General features: G+C 38.4%; 1 protein-coding gene and 1 long non-coding RNA gene across 8 annotated transcripts in view; one reads left to right on the forward strand and one right to left on the reverse strand.

Annotated features, from left to right (window-relative positions):
* The window catches only part of LOC128250784 (uncharacterized), a 17,089-nt gene extending 12,320 nt beyond the window's left edge, over positions 1–4,769 (reverse strand). Inside the window, exons 1-2 of the long non-coding RNA XR_008266765.1 lie at positions 4,576–4,769; positions 2,700–2,877 (exon numbers count right to left, since the gene is read on the reverse strand). This is a non-coding gene — a long non-coding RNA (uncharacterized LOC128250784). The remainder of the gene's footprint in view (positions 1–2,699; positions 2,878–4,575) is intronic.
* LOC106874415 (myb-like protein U) overlaps positions 1–16,175 on the forward strand; it is a 216,939-nt gene that overhangs the window by 19,238 nt on the left and 181,526 nt on the right. Inside the window, exon 2 of one of the 7 annotated variants that reach the window (XM_052976703.1) lies at positions 9,159–9,466. The exons of 1 other annotated variant lie outside the window; for it this stretch is intronic. The gene's annotated coding sequence lies outside the window, so the exon portion shown is untranslated. Of the gene's footprint in view, positions 1–9,158; positions 9,467–13,753; positions 13,875–15,411; positions 15,591–16,175 lie in introns of those variants that run through there. 5 more of the 7 variants (XM_052976706.1, XM_052976704.1, XM_052976711.1 and 2 more) reach the window with 5 other exon arrangements.

Consider the following 16,175-nt stretch of genomic DNA (forward strand, 5'->3'; position numbering starts at 1 on the left):
ATATATATATATATATATATATATATATATATGCGCATATATTTATATATATATATAATATGTATCTATGCATGCATATGTATTTGTGTGTGTGTGTGTGTCTAAGTTTGTACCCATGTTTGCATATGTATATCTCTATATCTATGTCTGTACCACTGGGTTTGTGTGCATCTATGTATATACATACATGGTGTTTGGGATAAATTTGATGATTTTATATTTTTTCAAGAACATCTTGATGTATTGGTTAACAGTCAACAGCACTGTAGAGTATTAAGATTAAAGTTGTAATTAAGAAAAAGCTGACATGGAGGGCTGGATGCCATCTGAATATTGTAAAAGAGATACCTGTATCATAATCCATGCTGAGTATCAAAATACCAATATCACGACTGCTATTTGATGTTAGGTGAACACTGTAAAGACTGTAAGATGTGACATGGACAGCTGCGATAGAGACTACAAAGCCGTGGCCAATAGGAAGGGACACAGCAGGCATTCTGACTGTATTTGCATGTCAGAATTCATCCAGTAACTGATGAACAGGACCACAGGTTCGATTCAGACAGTTATGTGGAGACTGCTTCAATCCCTGGCTGGAAGGTCATATGTGTGACAGCAGAATTCAGCTCAATGCCATACCTCTGGAAAGAGTCAGAAGTGGTTATCAGAGAATTTCTACAACTTCACTTGTCCCAATTTCTGACCTCCTAGTTGCCCCAGTTGTAATCCCATGGATTACTATGTGTGGGGCGCATTTCAAAAAGAGACCAAGAGCTCTGCCTGCAATACTGAGCTCAAGCTGGTGGCCAAGATCAGGTAGATATTTGAAGATATTCTCAGTGAGGAACATATGCACTAGATTCCAAGAGCCATCTTGAGTGGTGGAAGCTGAAGGTGGCTACTTAGAGTTAAGCTGTTATCTCCCAGCCATAATCTAGTTGATATTTTTGATTTTTTAAAAATATTTTAATTTTTTACTAAGATATTGTATTTTTTTTTTTTTTTCCTTTTATGTAAACTGTCAAATTTAGCCTGAACACCCTATTTAGGTGTATGGCTTAGTGGTTAGGGTGTTGCAATCACAATTTCAAGATTATAGTCTCAATTCCCAGACTAGGTGTTGCATTGTGTTCTTCAGAATAACATTTCATTTCTTGTTGCTCTGCAAACATTTTGTCATCTGTCATGTGGCACATCGTGCACCTGTACAGGTGATGTCAATTTGATGGAGGGAGTGGGATTATGTGAACATTCTGATCACTATCAACAAACCATCTCTTTGGTTGTTCAGCAAGAAATTTCAGAGCTCTCATACATCACCTAATGATAGAAGAGACCATGATATATATATATATATATATATATATATATATAAAAGAAAATTTACAATGAACACACGTTTATATTATAGTTCCTATGTATGTTCCACCTTTGTAGTTCCTTGGAACATCCAGTGCAAGGTTCCAAGCAACCTCAGTGCTGAAACGTACATAGAAACTATTATATAAACTTGTGTTTATTATAATTTCTCCTACATTTGTTCTGTATATCATAACTAGTAATACAACAAAGTGTAGTAGCTGCTTGGACGACAATCTACATGGAGCTCTAAACTTAGCAGCAGTTATACATCTATTTGTACACACAAGATACATTATATATGTGTGTGTGTGTGTGTGTGTGCATATATGTGTGTATGTATGTATATTAAGTATATGTGCATACATATATATATGCACACACACACACTCATATACACATGTATGTATATATATATATGTTTTTATCTTGTTCTTGTGCTTCATTGCATATCTCATCCTGTGTGTATTCAAATGTTACAAATAACGAGAATATCCTGTTTGTTTATGACCAAAATGCTTACACTTAACAGAAGCCAAGATGTACCAATCGCTCTTTTATAATTTGAGATCAAAACAAGATCAGAGTATATATAGAATAAGATCAAAAGACGTCTGGAATAAGATCAAAACAACACCAAAAAAGTTGTTTGTTTGGAATAGTTTCTTGAGGCTCTTGTACTTGCCAAAGAAATTGAAAATATTAAACGTAAACCTTTTTGTTTGTTTCAGTCATTGGACTGCGGCAATGCTGGAGCACCACCTTGAAGGGTTTTAGTCAAATAAATTAACCCCAGCACTTACTTTTAAAGCCTATCAGTTTCTTTTCTTGAAACAATATGGAGACATAAACAAACCAACACTGGTAGTTAAGTAGTGGTGGTGGGGGACAAAGAAACACAAAGACCTGCACTCACACACACACACACACACACACAGGACTCTCTCTGTACTTTCCTCCTTCTCTCGCTTTCCTTTCGGTATCTCTCCCCTCTCTCACCTTTTCCTCTTTGTTTTCTTACCTCCTCCTTTTTACTCTCCTTCCCTCTCATTACACATACATACACGTCCTCACACTCACCAATGTTGGTATTTTAGCGACATACTAAACTTTATGAACATACTGTTGAAATTACAACTGTACCGCTCCCCACCGCTCTCTCTCTTTCTCAAGCAACTGCACGAGTTGCTGTTATACAACGGCAGATAACTCATTATGTACTTAGGCATATTCTTTGTATTTTCAAGGTAGATAACTCTGACTGTCTTTAATGTTCAGTGATTTCTCCCGGTTTTGCACTCTCATAAGGTCATAATGTAAACTTTACGTCTGCTTACCTCGTGTGTCTTGCTGTCATTGCAAACGCGATCGGTAGAAACAGCAGCCTAAAGTGTCCTCAAATTACTCCCGTATTGTTTTTGCTTTTTTCCGAAATATAATTTTAGATACAAGATAATTCAGCCTGGAGGTATAACACAGGTGTCATCCCCTGCGACTTCGTTTCCTCATCACTTTCTGAAAAATGGATAGTTTTTAATGAAATTTTCTACAAATGCATTTCAGAAGGTGTAGATTAAGATTATACTATTATATCGGAATTTGTTGTGAATTTTTTCCTGCAGAGGGAATGAAAGAAATGTCAAATGCATTTTGATTGCATCATTTAATATGCCTCACCATTTCCTTGTGTTAATAAAAAGGCGAGTATAATTATTTTCAAAAGTATTCATCATCATTATCATCATTGTTTAGCGTCTTCTTTCCATGCTGGCATGGGTTGGATGGTTTGGATGGGAGCTGTCCAAACTGCAACTGCCTGTTGCAGCATGGTTTCTACGGCTGGATGCTCTTCCTAACCCCAACCACTTAACAGAACATGCTGGGTGCTTTTTATGTGCCACTGGCATGAGTGCATTTACGTAGCAGCGGCACTTGTGCATTAATGCAGCACTGGCACTTTTTTTAGTAGTACCAGCCCCTGAAGAACAAACCTGTATATGTGGAAGACTGTGATTTTACTTATTAACATCAGAAATGACTACATTAAATATGTGGTTAGGAAAATTATTAGGGATTTGCTAGCATCATTCTATGACCAAGCAAGCAAAGGAGATCTCTTAGAAAATCTTTTTTTTTATAGCTTTCATCAGTTGAAATATGGTCAACAGCATAGCTTGTTAGGCATGTAGTAACTAGTTCAGAAATAGAAATGTTACAGGTGCAGGTGTGGACTGCCACATAAAAAGCATCCAGTCCACACTGTAAAGTGGTTGGTGTTTGGAAGGACATCCAGCTGTAAAAATCTTGCCAAAACTAACCTCGCCTGTGTTTGTGCCATGTCAAAAGATCTCAGTCGACTCTGCTGGGTGGTTGGTGTTAGGAAGGGCATCCAATCGTAAAAACCCTGCCAAAGTCTGGTGCAGGCTCCTGCTTGGCCAGCTGCTGTCAAACCGCCCCACCTGTGCCAGCATGGAAGGTGGGTGTTTAATGACAATGAGGATGATGACGGTCCCACTGTGCAACACTTTGGGCAAGTGTCTTCTACAATAGCTTCTGGTCAACCAAAGCCTTGTGAGTAGATTTGGTAGATGGAAACTGAAAGAAGCCCATCATATATGTAAGTGTGTCTTTGTCTCCCACCACCATTTGAAACCGATAAGGGCTTGTTTGCATCCCCATAGCTATGCAGTTCAGAAAAAGAAGGAAAATAAGTGTAAGATTTTGATTTGTTTGGCTAAACTCTTCAAGGCAATGCCCCAGCATAGCCACAGTCCAATGACTGAAACAAGTTGAAGATAGAATAATATTGAATGGAACCATTAATTAAAATGGTAAGATGCAATTCTAGGGAGAAGACAAGGGATTTCCTTATTCACTCATATGTCTGAATTGTTTTATGTATTTAGGATTATTTAATTGTCTTTAACTTGCTTTAGTCATAGAACCATTGTCATGCTAAAACACTTTGAGGCACTGTCTCAAAAGACTTTCGTTGGCCTGAGGCTATAGTAGAAGACACTCGCCCAAGGTGTCACACAGTAGGATTGGACCCAGAACCATGTGGTTGGGAAGCAAGCTTCTTTTCATTTATATTGTTTTTAAAATCTGGTACCTATTCTATTGGTTTCTTTCATTTACTCTCAGATTAAAAAGATTAAAAGATGTGATGGCGAGTTGTGAGGTGTATGCTTTTCTCTTTGTTATTTGACTTACTTGACGGGTGTCCAATTGCCAAAGCAAACCAACATCACACAGCCACTCACTGCCACCTCTTTTCTGACACTCACGTATATTTGAACATATACAATGATCTTTCAATTGTTGTTGCTGTATAGCTCTAGGTAGGTCAACTCTGATTGAGCACATTTACGGTTAAACGTATTCCAAACATGACCATCAAATCCTTTATTCAGTGTACCTCTGACTACAATATCTTAGAGGCATTGTCTCTCTCTCTCTCTCTGTCCCCCTCCTTCTTCTTATCTCTTGCTCTTTCTCTGTGTCCTCCTCTCCTCCCCCTGTCTTTCTCTCTCTCCCCATTAGCTTCTCTGATTTTAAGACAATAAAAGGTTGGAGAGATTGAGGAATATATGGCTGTTGTTTCTAGCACTTTGAGTTCTATGCAATATTGGCTTATGAGCATTCAGATGAATTGTCTTCTAAAGTACCCTTCCCACTTCCATTCATCAAAAAACAACAACAATAATATATATTTATAATAGTTATTTGTTTCTTTTAACAGTATATCAGTAGTAAAATGTGTCATTACACTTGAAGTAACAACAACAACACTGGGATAATAGGTTTTGTACAATTAAATATTTTCTTACAGAGATATTCTCTCTGCTAATGACCTATTAACCCAGTTATTCACCTCCAGTCATGTTAGAGCCCCAACCCACCTATTTTTTATTTTTATTTTTTCATGTTGTTACCCTACTCACCTTTGGTACTGTCTTGCTATCCCACAATCCTTTACCACTAGCATGCTAGAGAAAATACTAAGTTATTATTGGTTTCAAATTTTGGCACAATGCTGGCATTTTCAGAGGAGTGGGTAAGTTGATTGCATTGACCTCAGTGCTCCAAAGGGATGTGGAATTTGAACTCAGAATGTAAAGACTGGGGTCTATTTAATCAACTTACCCCTCTCCCAAAACTGCTGGCCTTGTGCCAAAATTTGAAACTATTGTTATTATTATTAAAGTGGTGAGCTTGTACAATCATTAGTGCACAGTGACAGAGGTCAGAGAAATGTAGGTGTGGAAACAGTGAGAGGGAGAGAGAGAGAGAAAGAGAGTCAAAGAAAGGTGAGGTGTGGATTCATTGAAGCTAGATATGAGAGGGTGTTTAGGGAAAAGGGGCATTAGTGGAAAATAAGATAGTAAGGGATGATGTTCAGAATGCAGGATGTATAATATTTCAATGCTATTAAAACCTTAGCAGTTCTTTCTTAAGAATAGCCTGGCTATGGTTTCAATAGATTTTCAAAATAATCAAGAATCTGGAAAAGGTTTTTAGCAAAATAATGATTTTGTTTTCCTTTTTTTTTCTGTTTTCTTTCTTTTTTTGCTGGAATACATATTTCTTTCCACTACAGGCACAAGGCCAGAAATTTTGGGGTAAGGGGATAGTAAATAACATCAGCCCCAGTGCTTACCCAGTGGTATTTGTTTTATTGACCCTGAAAGGATTCTGTTACCTATAATTAATCATCCAATAGGAACTTTTCCTCAAAATGTTAGGGTATGATACTCTCAACACTTGCCATAAGGCCTCCTCCCTCTCTACTACACTTTCACTCAGTTACTTGGTGACCTCACCAGTGTTGTGAAGTGATTGGCATTTGGAAGAGCATCCAGTGTAGAAACCATGCCAAAGTAAAGACTGGTGCTCAACACAGTTCTCTGGTTTGTCAGATCCATCCAACCTGTCCAGCATGAACAGCAAACATTAAATGGTAATGATAAAGAAGCCAGGCTATTCTTATAATGGAATTGCTAAAATTCTAATGTAAATAATATTTGACATTATAAATACCAGTTTGAGACTGGAAAATGGTTTGAGTCCACAAAGTAAGTTAGTTGCTGTATTCTGTCTGAAATCAATACTTATAATGTCTAATGTTTATTTACAACCTGTTTTTGTTCAAATACATTAAAAAAAATTGAAAAAAAAAATTTATGGTTGTAGTCTCTGCCAATAACTTTCACAAACCTCCAGATACCAGTGAAACTGATGTGGTTAATGATATTCCAGACAACTGCAAGAAAAACCTGGACAAAGGAAGAATAACAGTGGAAAGGAAAGATTGGGCACAGGGGTTAGGTAGTGTAGAGCCTGAGAGAGGGACACTGTATTGGTGACAAGGCAAGTGAGCTGGATGGAGTTAGGAAGAGGTGGCATGAGTCCAGCCAGGGCCATGGTGGTTGTAGGAAAGACACTGAAGAGACAGTACATCTGTAGGTTAGAGGTCAGTGTGAGTTAGTGGACAAATGCATGCCAATCACTCAGGTGGTGCTGGTATCATTATCATCTTTATCATTTTATGTTCACTTTCTCTGCTGGCATGGATTGGATGGAATATCAACAAGTCACTTCTTATGAAGAGCTACTGCTCTCATAGACTGGTGTCCTTAGACACGATTTCAAATGTCATTAAACATGGTTTCTATGGCTGGATACCCATCCTATCACCAACCATTTTACAGAGTCTATTGGGTGTATTCTGTCATGGAATCAACATTAGAGTACTTAGTAACCTAAGGCATGTAGACAAAAGAAGGGAACAGGAAAAGGAGCGATAACAGTAGAGAGGCCAGAAATGAGTTGTTGAGAGTAGAAGTGGTAATAGCTCTCTGAACATTTTCTCAACCCATTCTTACCCTGACTACTATACTTTTTGAACAACCACCTCCCCTGCTAATTACATCACCTGGGTAACAGAAGCCATCGATTAATTCTGGTGAACCAGCCAAGCTTTTAAGAGAATTTATTTCTGGTGTGGTCTTGGTATGTAGTGTGTCTGCCACATATGGAGTTTACCTATCTGTGATTCTTTTGTGTCCACAACTTACACTGGGGACAGCATATAAAGTTTATGCCTACAACTTTTCAACATATCAAGCAAAGCTATTTCCTTGAAGATACCAAAGTTCTGTCTTTTTTAATTGTTAGCCACCTTAGATTTTGCTGCTTGCCTTCAAGTTTCTTGATTCTACCTTGAGCTTGCATACCTGGAAATTCTTCTCTAATTCCCTTATAAATTCAGCTGTGAGAACTAGTTCATCAGCATATAAGAGTTTCTATAGACATTCAACTTTAAGCTTCTCTTTGATGGTGTGTAGGAGGACTGTGATGAAAAGTAGATGGCTAAGGACTGAACCTTGATTGATCTTTCCCTTCATGCTAAATTCATCGCCGAACTAATTGCTGACTCTTGTTTTACTTACTGCACCTTGTACATAGTATGTACAGCACTCACATGCCACTTATCGACACCTAGTTTTCTTAGTGACCACCAAATTATTAAACGTGGCACTGTGTCAAAGGCCTTCTCCAAGTAAACAAATGCCAAGTACAGTGGTTTAATCTTAGCCAAGTACTTCACCTGTAGTTGTCTCACTAGGAAGATAACATTTGTGATACTTCTGCTGGGTTCAAACCAAACTACATCTCATCTAGATAAACTCTGTTTTTGATCATTTGTGCTATGACTCTTCCCTCTCTTTGACCTTCATAGCATGGTCCAATGATGCCTCTACAATTTCCTCAGCAGCAGCACTGACCCAGATGTTGGGGTCATATTCCATTGTGAGTCTTCTTTGAGCTGAATGAATTAGTAACCATTTTCCTAAGTGTTCATGCCACTGGAGAAACTATTCCATTTTAGTTTAGCTAGACTGTGCAAGAATTCTATGATTTACCAATTATTCTTGATTTTAGCTCCTTACTATTATATTTGCTATATTATTGTTTTGGGGTGTGGGCATGGCTGTGTGGATAAGAAATCCTCTTCACAACTGCATGGTTTCAGGTTTGATCCCACTGGAGGATACTTTGAGTGAGTGCTTTCTGCCATAGCCTTGGTTTGACCAGATCTTTGTGAGTGAAACTTCACTGACAGTTCTCGGGCAGTAAACTTACTGTTGTTAAGTCTGTTCCTTCTATACTTAAGAGGACAATGTATGATTTGAGGAAAATTTAGCTGTTACTTTCAGTAGGTCCAGCATCTATGTAGAGGCTTCCTCACCAACTTGCCTGTATTTACTGTTGTTACTCCATGTAGTGGTTCCATTTAAATTCACCACCACTTCATTAATATTCTATTGTTAAACTACAATATTCACAGTTATGCAGATAAAATGATCTGATTTTTAAATCTTTTAGTTAATTTCTCCAAATATTCTGACCCCTTGATGAAAAAACATAACCTCACCCTTATATTGTTTGCAAATTGTAGGAATGTATTAACTACAGATAACTTCATTTAACTAATTAGAAAATGTGACCACATGTCTGAACGCTTATTAATTATGCATGCTGTTTTGGAAAGGCCTTGCTGTGAGGCAGGTATAAATATAGAAACAGTGAAAAATTTGGTGGCAATGTGATAAAGCAACTTGTGTGTGTGTGTATACTGTGGATGTTTATTCTACTTGAATTTATTGGTATCTGATTGTTGGATATAGTTCATCAAATTCATTTAACACTGAGTGCTTTAAAGATTTCTGCCTGAATTTATTAATCCCTTTTACTTCTTATATATAATTCTTTTATTCTTTTACTTGTTTCAGTCAATTGACTGCAGCCATGCTGGAGCACCCTTTCATTATCAAAACTTTAAATAAGGTGGCAAGATGACAGAATCATTGGTACATTAGAGAAAATGCTTAGCAGTGTTCCATCTGGCTCTACATTTTGAGTTCAACTTTTTGGTGTTGATGAAATAAGTACCAAGGTCAACTTTGCCTTTCATCCTTTCAGGGTCAATGAAATAAGTACCAGTTGAACTCTGAGGTTGACATAATCAATTTAATCCTGCCCTCGAAATTGCTGGCCTAGGGCCAAAATTGGAAACCAATATGTGTATGAATATTGATATGTAAGTTACATGTTATATACCTATGTTTGTATCTTTTATTGTCTGTGTATACATATTTCTGCTGTATTTTGTTTTTCGTACAACTCTAATTCACCTGACTCATGACCTACTGGGTGAAGCTGGTTGTATAATTAAAACTTGCTTAGAAGGGAGATTTTCAAATCGGCATGGTACATATTCATTGATAGGGAATTTAGAATATTCAGTTTCAATAGTTTAGTATAATCATCGCAAGTGGCTGGCTTTCTGTTTTATCTCCTTCCTTCTACCATCCAAGTGATCAACACTTGAGCAATCAAGCAAACAACAAATATAATGAAAACTGCGGCACCTAAGTTTTTGATGGCCATGTTTGTGGCGTATGACCAGGAGATCTTTTTTGGTAACTACCCAAGCTAGACAGTAAAACCTCTGCGAATATGCAGTAAGGCCTAAGAAGCTACTAGGAACTTCTGTGTCATTTGACCTGCTAGAAATAGTGGGCAAGTCTCCCTCAAATCACACCCAACCATTTTGGATACTTAGGCTTAGGCATGAATGTGTTGTTAAGGAAGATTGTTATCCAAGCCAATGGTTTCAGATTCAGTCGTACAGCATGGTGCCTTGGGCAAGTGTCTTTTACTATAGCCCCAGGCTGACTGAAACCTTGTGGAGGGCATAGCTCATTATCATTTAGTATCTGTTTTCCATGCTGGTATGGGCTAGACAGTGTAACTGAAACTGGTAAGCTGTAGGGCTATACCATGTTCCAGTCTGATTTGGTATGGTTTCTATGGCTGGATGCCCTTCCTAATGCCAACCACTCCAAGAGTGTAATGAGTGCTTTTTATGTGCTACTGGCACAGGTACCAGTTACATGACACCAGACACGACTATAATTTCACTTGGCTTGATGGGTCTTCTGAAGCACAGCATATCACCAAACGTCTCGGTCATTTGTCATTAGACAGAAAAACAAAAACCACTGCTTGATCCAGGACTCTCTGATATATACCAAATGTGTGCGTGTGTGTGTGTGTGTATCATCATCATCATCACCATTTAACATCCATGTCCAGTGCTATTTTCTGATGTGGCTCCACATTTACTTTGTATGATATTCTTGATAGACCTTATCCACTGATCAATTTTGAATATTGGGAATATCATCTCTGAAAAAATATAATAGCTTTTTGAAAATTATTCTTTGCATTCTTTTCTCAGTTGCTTTTTTCACACACACACAATCATCATCATCATCCAATATCTGTCTTCCATGCTGGCATGGTTGGGATGGACAGTTTAACCAGAGCTGGTAAACCAGAGGACTGTACCAAACTCCACTGTCTGTTTTGGCATGGTTTTTACAGCTGAATTCCCTTCCTAACACCAACCACTTTACAGAGTGGACTGGATGCTCTACACACACACACACTTTTTCTTAAGCCCTTCACTCATTATGAAGCAAAGGCCATCAACAACTATTTTCCCCACTGCTCTTGACACTGAGCTGTCTTTTCTGTTTCTCTCCAGTTGGATCTTTACTTTTTCAACTCTGCCTCACTATCTTGCCTTTAGCTGTTTTTAGGATGTCCTCTTTTCTGCTTCCCTTGTGTGTTCAAGGTCTCCTTAGGAAGGGCCTTCTTCTCCTGGGTCTTGTTGGTTTTGAATTGTCATCGATGCCTCTGTAACACTTGGTTTCTTTCTAGGTAGGGATGATGGCTCTATGCAAACCTATTTTTACCTCTGGGAAGATGGGGTCCATATAAGTTTGGCCTTTGACCTGTCCAGCATGGTAAGCCCTATCAGAAGCTTGTGCTCTGCTGACATAGCTTTCAGTATCATTGAGGCATATAAGCCACCACACCACAAGGACTAGACTTTGATATTTTATTTTTCTCTCTCTCTCTCAAAAAGAGAATTTGAAGATTTCATGGTAAATTGCCAACTTTTTCTTCATTGTGCAGGTGTGGCTGTGTGGTAAGAAGCTTGCTTCCCAACCACATGGTTCCAAATTCAGCCCCATTGTGTGACACCTTGGGCAAGTTTCTTCTCCTATAGCCTCAGTGAATGGATTTGGTTGGAAACTGAAAGAAGCCCGTAATATAAGTGTGTGTCTTTGTGTCTATATTTGTTCTTAACCACCACTTGACAACTGGTGCTGGTGTGTTTATGTCCCCATAACTTAGCAGTTTGGCAAAAAAAGACTGATACAATATAAGTACCAGGGTTAAAAAAATAAATTAAGTAATGAGGTCAATTCATTCAACTAAAAATTCTTCAAGGCGGTGAAACAAGTAAAAGATTGAAAATTTTGCTGGGCAGAAGTCCTTGGCAGGCCGTTTTTCTACTAACAAAAAATCCATCCTTGTGTTTAACAGAATTCTTACTGTTTCGGACAATGTGCATGTTTATGTTGTTGCAGCCGGGTTTTAGGTTTTAATGATAGCAGTCATATAATGTACTTTTTCATGTGTTTCACATTATGCAAAACATATAACTTAGTGTGCAAAATGAGTTGTGTGTGTACACACACACACAGATAGATAGATAGATAGATAGACAGACAGATAGATAGATAGACAGACAGATAGATAGATAGAGGAGACATTCGTTTTTTTATGGTGAAAAATGATAGAACAGTAAGACGAATTTTGCTTCTGTTATTATTATTTTAAAACTTTTTATGTCCAGAAAAGATTGTTGAGTATCCAGTGTGAAAGTAAACATTATAAAGTATCTCCTTGGTTGACTGTTAGGTTTTAGGATCTGACAGTTTGAATGAAAGTTAGTCATTTAGTAGTAAGAAATTCTAGGGAGAGCTGAACTGTTGAAGGTCTTCAGAGAAGAATCCCACCATTTATACAAGTGTGCCAGCCCTTAGCTCACTGGTTGACTCTGGCTTTGGGGTCTGGCAGTTTAAATGAAAATCAGTCATTTGGTAGTAAGAAGCTCTAGGGAGAACTGAACAGCAGATCTTCAGACAAGAAGTCCACCTCTTATGCAAGTGTTTGGATCCTTGAGTCCTTGTTGGTTGAGTATTAGGTTTTGGGATCTGACATTTTAATTGAAAGTCACTCATTTGACGTGGAAGCGCATGGCTCAGTGGTTAGAGCATCAGGCTCACAATCATTAGGTAGTGAGTTTGATTCCCAGACCTGGCTGTGTGTTGTGTTCTTGAGCAAGACACTTCATTTCACATTGCTCCAGTTCACTCAGCTGTAGAAATGAGTTGCGATGTCGCTGGTGCCAAGCTGCATCAGCCTTTGTCTTGGATAATATCGGTGACAGGGAAGAGGGGAGGTTGGAATACATGAGTGACTGCTGGTCTTCCACTAACAACCTCGCCTAGACTTGTGCCTTAGAGGGGAACTTTCTAGGTGCAATCCCATGGTCATTCATGACCGAAGGGGGTCTTTACGCTCTTTACTCATTTGGCAATAAGAAACTCTTGGGAGAGCTGAATGCCAGAAGGTCTTCAGAGAAGTTCACCTGTTATGTAAGTGTTTGAGCCCTTGAAGCTAAGTGCTTCCCTAGTTGACTTTTAGGTTTGGGGATCTGGCAGTTTAAGTGAATGTCAATAATTTCATTTTAATAACCCTTGATTAACCCCAGGCCAGCTCTATTACAGTAAACACTTATAATCAAAAAATTATTTCCACCTTATCCAATTTACATAACATGGCAGGCAATAGTTTGAGGGAAATTTGACTGCTATTTCTAACGGGTCAAACGTCCACGTAGAGGTTTCCTCGTCGGAGTTGCTAAAATATGCAGTTACATAATAGACTGATTACTCAATGTTTGAAGAATGTGACTGGACGTATGCTGTCTTACGGCTTTAGAATATTAAAATTAAAGTATTATTGTGGCTGTGTGGTAAGAAGTTTGCTTCCCAATAACGTGGTTTCAGGTTCAGTCCCACTGCATGGCACTTTGGGCAAGTACCTTCGAGTATAACCTTGAGCCAACCAAAGCCTTGTGAGTAGATTTTTTCCTCAGAAGCTACAAGTCCGTCAAATATGTGTATATAGGTATGTCTGTGTTTGTCCCCACCCAACGCTTGGCAACCGGTATCTGTCTGTTCGCGTGCCCGTAACAAAAAGAGACCGATAGGATAAGTACCAGGTTTGGAAAGAAATAAATACTGGTATTGATTTGTTCGAGTAAAACCCTTGCAAAGCTATGTCCCAGCATGGCCGCAGACCAACGACTGAAACAACTGAAAGATAAAAATAGGCTTAGATTTACTTCAGTCCATAAAGTGTAATTGCATTCCAGAGTTGTTTCCCTTCGCCTTATTTGCCCCCAACTCAAGTTTGACCTGTGTGATTTGCATATATTAATCACGCAACTTATCAATGTTTCACCGTTCGCAGTAGTGGTTTCAACTGTATTAAATGACGTGTACTAAACAAGTTATGTGTTGGTAAGTTTTCTCTTCTTTTTCTTCCCAACCTTTTTCTGCTCGTATGTGCCGTTGTCCACCTTATTAGTTTAGCTAAACATTTACTGGACTTGTTAACACCACCACTTGTCACGCCAACCCCCTTGCTTTCTTTCTCTCCTTCACCAAATTCCTGTCGGTTGGATGATCAAATGCAAAGTTGTTATAGACGCGGTCGTAATATGGTGGGGCTTGGCTATCGAAATCGGTCAATTTTATGTGCAGACAATATTTTCGTGTTGTGTTTGCGTGTATATACATGTATGTATATACTTATGTACATATTAGCGGTCATTGGCTACCGCTACCTACTCATCACCTTGTGTGTAAAACATGTTTTATCGGTGTTCAAACATAAACGTGGTGAGCCAAAGCCTGGGCGGGTGCTTATTCGGTGCCAGGTGTATCTCTCTCGCATCTCTATAACTGAACTGTGCATCAGTGAACGGCAAAGAGAGAAACAGATAGTGTAGAAGCGATGACATGTCGGTCACTTCGTTAAGTGCTGTTGCCGCTACTGCAGGTAGTGGAGGGCATGTTGTGGGTGTTTTGAGCCAGTTGCTGTGTGTCGTGCAGCAGTGTGGGAATGGTCCTTTTAAAATTCCAGCTGATTACATTCGGGAATTTTTCATTTACTTATTATCTATTTGTAGTTGTATGTATATATGGAGGGCATGTGTACACACGTCACTTAACCTGCAGTTCGTTTTAACGTCACTACCTCCGACTATAGTTTTTTTTCCCCCTGCTATTCAATCAATAACTTAATCTTTAATATTTACACAGCAGATTAACAGAAAGATATATTTGTACTACAGGAAAGTATTTTATCTCATCATCAAGTGTTTTGTTTTTGAATGTCCTCTTGCAGGATTTAGTTAACATGTTCACTTTTAGCTTATATAATATAGGGGACGAAAGAGAGAAAACAAGCAAAAAAAAAACAAAAAAAAAAAACACGTGCGTGTAGTCTTGGAACGATTGTCCCGTCCTGTTTTTCGGGTGTTCGAATAAATCTTTTTTTTTTCGTCCATTACGGTGTTCCTTAATTGATTTCCCGCTCGTTACTATTTTCGACTTCTTTTTGTCCTCAAGATTAGTATTTATTGCGATTCTATAAATTACAGCTACTAATGAAAACGGCCGTCTCTTATAGCTCCTCGCTTTTAACCTTTCGGTTTCACTGTTCCTCCGTTTGTTCAACTCTTTCATCTTTCCTCTCTCTCGTTCCGTTCTCTTAGTTTAATTTTCCCCTCTAATCGGCTCTTTCACCTTCTCTTCATCTCTAATTCTTTTTTCCTCTCCTCATACTCTCTCTCAAATTTTCACTTTCTCTTCCTTTCTTTCTCTGTCTCGTCTTCTCTTCCCCTTCTGCTCTAAGTTTATTTACTATCTGTTTCTCTCTCTCCCCCCTTATTCGTTCGTCTGTCTTTCAATCTCGTTGCCCCTCGTCTCCCGTCGCTCACAATCCCTATCTAATTTATCAAAACGCCAATTACTAGTAAAAGATATCATTACTGCTACTATTCGCTCGTACAACTAATACTTACTAGAAGTATTAGTAGCAGCAGTAGTAGTCATCGTCGTTGTCGTAACTGGCACTTTCCATCGTTTTAGCCTACAAGGCTATTACTGTTTAACTTTCTGGATCTTACCAAAAATCTCTAATCATGTTTCTACCAGTTCCTCCTGTTTCATGTAAGATCATTTTCCCTATTATCCTTGGCTGCAATATTCCTTTTTACATCTGAACTCTCGTTCGGTCTGGGAAGCCTTTGATTTAAATTTCTCTGTTTCCTCCTTTCTCCCCGTTTGTCTTAATTTTATTGTTACATCCACTTACAATTAAGTGCCCTTTTGAAATTGCAATACCCATTTCACCGGTTATATACCAGGGGTTTACGTTGTCGCAACCGGGTTTTAGGTTTTAATAATAGCAGTCATATAATGTACTGTGTGGTGCGTTTCACATTATGCAAAACATATAGCTTAGTGCGCCAGTTGAGTTTGTGTGTGTGTGTTTACTCACATAGATAGAGGAGACATTGGTTTTTTTTTTCTTTTCATGGTGAAAAGTAATAGAACAGTAAGACACGACATCTGTGTATGTGTGGATTACGCGAGTTTCTGTTCTCTGTGTTTCTTACGACTGGACGTTTCGGAGATATCGAACCCAATGTTTTTTCCTGTTACTTTTTTCTTTCGTAAACATACTCGTTACATATTGCTCTATCTTACAAAGTGCCTGATTATTTTCTCACTTTTGTTTCAATCAATATCTGG

Source organism: Octopus bimaculoides, chromosome 25 (assembly GCF_001194135.2).
Source record: "Octopus bimaculoides isolate UCB-OBI-ISO-001 chromosome 25, ASM119413v2, whole genome shotgun sequence".
Classification (NCBI taxonomy): Eukaryota; Metazoa; Mollusca; class Cephalopoda; order Octopoda; family Octopodidae; genus Octopus; species Octopus bimaculoides.